Source organism: Lycium ferocissimum, chromosome 6, assembly GCF_029784015.1.
Source record: "Lycium ferocissimum isolate CSIRO_LF1 chromosome 6, AGI_CSIRO_Lferr_CH_V1, whole genome shotgun sequence".
Classification (NCBI taxonomy): Eukaryota; Viridiplantae; Streptophyta; class Magnoliopsida; order Solanales; family Solanaceae; genus Lycium; species Lycium ferocissimum.
Window position 1 is genome coordinate 6,601,794 of NC_081347.1, and position 6,022 is coordinate 6,607,815.

Consider the following 6,022-nt stretch of genomic DNA (forward strand, 5'->3'; position numbering starts at 1 on the left):
CAGGTACGTATACTAATTTGATATAAATGTAGATAATTAGCATTCATGCCTATCATTAATTGCGATATTCTATCCAAATTAAATATCTTTTTCCAAGACTCCTTAAACTCAAAAACTACTTCAACTTTATCCTTTATCCAATAACCGAATCATAACGCTTATAAGTATTTTATCCTTAGTAGAACTACATCCTATACAAAATCCCCATAAATAAATCCTCGATATCACTCAGATCACCATACTTTTAAGACTTGATCAAATTCTTTTCTCCTAGCAAATATGGCTGATTTTGAACCATGCAATTTCACTTTGCAATTCCTTCGTGGACGTTGGTTCATGATGTTTGCTTCATTCTTGATCATGGCTGGTGCAGGTGCAACATATTTATTTGGTGTATATTCCAAAACTATAAAATCAACTCTTGGATATGACCAGTCTACCCTCAATCTTCTTGGTACTTGCAAAGATTTGGGTGCTAATGTTGGTGTCCTTTCTGGTCTTTTAGCCGAGGTAACGCCAACTTGGTTCGTCCTTTTAGTTGGGTCAGTGATGAATTTTGCTGGGTATTTTCTTATTTGGCTAGCCGTGACAAAAAAATTGCAACACCTAAAGTATGGCAAATGTGCATTTACATATGTATTGGTGCCAATTCACAGAATTTTGCTAATACTGGTTCACTTGTTACATGTGTTAAAAATTTCCCAGAAAGTAGAGGGATGATGTTGGGGTTGATGAAGGGTTTTGTAGGGTTAAGTGGTGCAATTTTCACACAACTTTATTTGGCTATTTATGGCAATGATTCTAAGTCTTTAATTCTTCTTATTGGTTGGCTCCCTGCATTGCTATCAATTCTTTTCATCTTTAACATTAGGGAGATGAAATGTTCTAGGCATCCTAATGAGGTTAAAGTCTTTTATGAGAATCTTATTATATCAATTGCATTGGCTTTATTGTTGATGGGAATAACAATTGCACAAAAGTACCTTCACTTCTCACACAACGCTTATGTAGCATGTGCCACTATAGTTTGTGTGGTGTTATTTTTGCCATGCTTAGTTGCAATAAGGGAGGAGTATTCATGTTATAAGTTGAAACAGAAAGAATTTTTGAAAAGCCCTTCTAAGGTTATTGTTGAAGAACCCCCTTTGCCGGAATCAAAGCCGCTGGCCGGTCAACAGGTGTCGGAAATCGTGGAGTTGCCGGATTATTCTTCCATGGCAAAAACACAAGAAAAGAAGGAAGTTGGATGCTTTAGCGATATATTCAAGAAGCCAAAAAGGGGGGAGGATTATACCATACCACAAGCCCTATTAAGTATAGACATGTTGATTCTTTTTGTGGCAACTTTTTGTGGGCTAGGGTGCAGCTTAACAGCAATAGACAATTTGGGACAAATTGGCGAGTCCTTAGGGTATCCACAACACACCATTAGCACATTTGTGTCCCTAGTGAGCATATGGAACTATTTCGGTAGGGTTTTCTCGGGGTTCGTTTCTGAAAAGCTTCTCTTGAAGTGGAAAGTCCCTCGCACACTGATGATGACGTTTGCTCTCGTCTTGCCAGCCATTGGCGATCTCCTCATTGCATTCCCATTCCCCTGTTCAGTTTATGTGGCATCGTTGCTAATAGGCTTCTCGTTTGGCATCCAATTGACGCTTCTTTTCATCATAATATCTGAGCTCTTTGGACTGAAGTATTACTCAACATTATTCAATTGTGGACAATTAGCTAGTCCTATTGGATCATACGTTTTGAACGTGAAAATTGTGGGAAAACTTTATGATAATGAGGCATTGAAGCAACTAGCAAGCAAAGGGTTGACAAGATCAATGGTCAAAGAATTGATTTGCTTTGGGAAGCAATGTTATAGGAGTTCTTTTATCATACTTGCTTGTGTGAATGCTTTTGGAGCTCTAGTTTCTTTGATTTTGGTAATGAGGACTAAGGATTACTACAAGTGTGACATTTATAAAAGGTTTAGGGATGAGATGGAAGCAAACGAGAAGGAGATGAAGATGGTTGCTGAAAGATGAGTATATTTCTTCAAAATTGAAGGGGTTGTCTTGTGAAATTATATTCAAGAATGATTTATAGCTTGGAAATTTCTCAAAAATTAGTTTTTTTCTTTGTTCTTGTCAAATTAATTTTTAATTTGCTTCTGTTTGATTTCCAATGGTAGACTTATATATATATGCCACAGCATCAAAGTTCTTGAATCCCACTGGATCCTCTAAATTTGTTTCTCTAACGTTTCTTCTTTGCAATTTTATTAGGAGTATATAAAGAAAAAGTTACAATATTTGTAAATAGTTTTTTTTTTAAAAGAAAAACACGAGAATGCAACAATATTTGATAACTGGTGTACCATTTTCGAGTTTTACGAGTTCTGATTTTATAAATTCTTATTATATAGTTATCTACTTTAATTTATATTGAGAGTGATCAGTAGAATTGGCAAAACGAGGAGGATCAAGTTCACATTATTAATTAACACAGATTATTAAGTTTGCAGTACTTCCTATATATTTAAACATGTCTTGAAAAATTCAAGAGTTTAAGTTATATACACTAATCAATTTATGACTTTTTTTTTTATACCGTTAGGTTAGTTTTCACATATTTTAAGAAAATTTATGTGTAGATATCCTTTGGGTGATTGATAATGTAAACGTTCTTACACAATGTGCATATAACTCTGAGAATTGGTATTTCAATTTATAAAAATTTAATATTGGGTTAATTTGTACTGAATAAACTGTTGATTGATTGTTTCCTTTTTGTGGAAATAATAACCAAATAGCTGCTGCCTCAGTGTCTCTATCACAACATGAACTGTCAATGCATTACTTAATAGTTCAATATTGTTGGACTAGTACAAAGACGCAGCAATTTACCAATGAAACTATGAAATTACTCTATTTGGATTCTCCTCAGATGTATACATTTTTTTTACCTTTGAACTATCACTATCAATGTTTTCAACCTGGTTTCAGTAATTTGTGAAGTTTTTATCAATTATTCCATTAATGGACAGTTGAAATTCGACATGGTGTCAAATAATATACTATAGAAATTTATCAGCACTTAGCTTGGTGTTTACGTCAAATTAATGAATGTGTTTCTTTTGCATACATAAACTCATCACTTATTCATTTAAAATGTTAAAATTAAATTTATTGAATGTAAACACTCAATGCGAATATTATAGGATTTAACGCTTAGAATTACTGATATTTTGGATGCCAAAATTGAACATATGTTTCCGAAATTACCCAACCTCCTTATTTCAACTTTCAACCATTCGATATACCGGCAAAAGGATTAAATTCACAAATGGCCTCATAAGGGGTTCGGGCAAAGCTTTTGTTGCCCAACGGGCATAAGTTATAGACATAAATTAATTTTGCCTGTAAGGTAAACGTACAGGATATTTTAAAACAATGAACTTGTTTAATTGACCACAAGTTTTACCTTTGAGTCAAAAGCTAGAACTTATCATCCGTGGGCAATAGAGGCAAAGCTTTTGTTGCCCGAGTTCTAACTTTTGCCTATAAGGCAGAAGTTAAGGATATTTCAAGTCAGTAAACCTGGTTAACCGACCACAAGTTCTGCCTTAGAGACAAGAGCTAGAATTTATGCTTGTTGCCTGTTGGGTAACATAAGTTCTTGGGAAAAGTGTTCAAACACACTTAAACTTGATCCATAACACACTAAACTTTGCGGGGTCTATGACCCCCCGGACTTATTTTTTGTGTATTATCTATGCTTTCAAATGGACAAAGTCACCCAAACTCATTTGAGTGTGTATGCACGCGCTCCACTACGAAATTTGATATTTAGCGACCACTTTTTAACGAAGGAGATAAATCCTGAGAGAATTATAAGTGCACTTATAGTGACCAAATTTTTTTCAAGTTATTAAACTAATTTTTGTTTCAATTATCGTGCCTTTTGTGTTGAGTTTGTGGTTGTTCAAGAATTTGTGCTTTTTGCTTTCCTTTGTGTTGAGTTTAAAAGATTTAATTATTCTTCAATTGGGTATTTTTTCCAAAATTTCAAACCCAAAAAACTCCATTGTAACGACCAAATCAAACGGGTCATTTTCGATATTATATATTTTGTGACATTGTCGACATTGAAAACATGATTAATCATTTGATTAAGATAGTAGAACCAAGAAACAAAAACTCCATTAATGGACGTCGAGTCGACATGGTCTTCAAATAATATGAATAAAATTCTTGGTTTTCAACTCAAGCTTAGAAGACGTCTTTGGAACGTGAAGAAGAACTCAACGACTTATGATTAGAACAAAGCTTTAAGCTTAACTCGAATTTTCGGTTGCCGCAAATGAGCTTCATTTCGAGATTTAGATATATCAAAAGAACCGAAACGTCGAGAGGAATTCGAATCCGAAATTTGGTGATGTTTGGTTGAGATTTAAAGTGCATTAGGATCAAATTTCAGTTCATTCGCTATGAAGAAGATGAACGATAAAATTTCCATAACACACCCCCCCCGACCATTTTTTAATTATTTACACATAGTACACGTCACCATATAAAAGCGTACAAAATACACAAAAAATAAGTACAAAAATAACCGACCTCCGCAAAGTTCCGCTTAGAGCATAATTTTAACCAAGTGTGTTTTGAACCATTTTCCCTAAGTTCTTCCCAGCTGAAATGTTTTCAAGTTAAGGTCATTTTTTAAAATTTTTTATTAAGCGGGACAAAAATTCATGACCAAACACTTTAGGGACATCACGCGTCATATCCTGAAAATAAAATATCACCAACCAAACAACCCCTCAGGGCTATTTTAACTTTTTCCTCCCCTGCTGGCCCCAATTAAAAGGTGCTGGGGGAATATCGAAACGTCTCATTCCATTGATTTCGTCCTACACTCTCTTCTCATACTCTCTCTCTGATGCTGTACAAGCAAAAGATCGGTAAAAAAGAGATTATGATTGACAAAATTATAATATAAGAATAAAATAATAATAGGATTATAATATGCGAATTAAATAATAACGAGATTATTTAGTGGATATATTTTTACGATTCATTAAATTAAAAAAATGGGCAGGAGATATAACATAAAATACGTGTTTGGTCTAAACGAAATAAATTGGAGTAAAACTCTTATTTCAAATGTTAACAGTATCTTTCTTAAATTTTTTTAAAGAAGGGCAAATATAGTATACAAATTTGTGATATAAATTATTTCAAATTAAATAAAATTATACACCAAATATAAATAAAATAAGGGCAAAGGTGTAAATATACCCCTCAATTTTGCGATTTAGAGCAGATATACCTCTCGTTAAAAAAGTGGCGCATATATACCCATGTCGTTATACAAATGATGCAAATATACTACTGTCGTTACACAAATGATGTAAATATACCCTTTTTCACTGCCGAAAAATCATTTAGCTTATCTTTTAATTAAGAAAATGTCACTTGCCTTTAAGAAAATAATAAGAAAATGTCACGTGGATTTAAGAAAAATAATAAGAAAATGTCACGTGTCTTTAAGAAAATAAGTCTACCCATTTCTTTTAGTAGACTAATTTTTCAAAGGCGCAAGACAATTTCTTTTTTTTTAGTGGGTTGTCTTGTTCGTTTAAATAGAATATCTCTTTGGCTTTAAAAAATAAGTCTACCCATTTTTTTAGTGAACCAGACCCAAGCCACTCAGAAGAAAAATTAGCACGTGACTTTAAAAAAATAAGTCTACTAAAAAATAGTTAGACTTATTTTTTTAAAGCCACATGATATTTTTTTAATTAAAAAAATAAGCTAAATGATTTTAAAAAAATTCTATCAATGAAAAGAATATGGTTGCATCATTTGTGTAATGGCAGGAGAGTAGCATGCACTACTTTTTTAACTCTAACTCACAAAATTGATGGGTATATTTGCACATTTTCCCATAAAATAATTCTCAAATTATCTCATCTCACCAGCCAAACAAACCTCACGGGCTAGCCCCAAATAAAAAGGTGTTGGGGGAATAT

General features: G+C 33.3%; 1 pseudogene; it reads left to right on the forward strand.

The window, feature by feature from the left end:
• Nucleotides 1–293: 293 nt before the first annotated feature.
• LOC132061053 (protein NUCLEAR FUSION DEFECTIVE 4-like) lies at nt 294–2,033 on the forward strand (annotated as a pseudogene).
• Nucleotides 2,034–6,022: the final 3,989 nt, after the last annotated feature.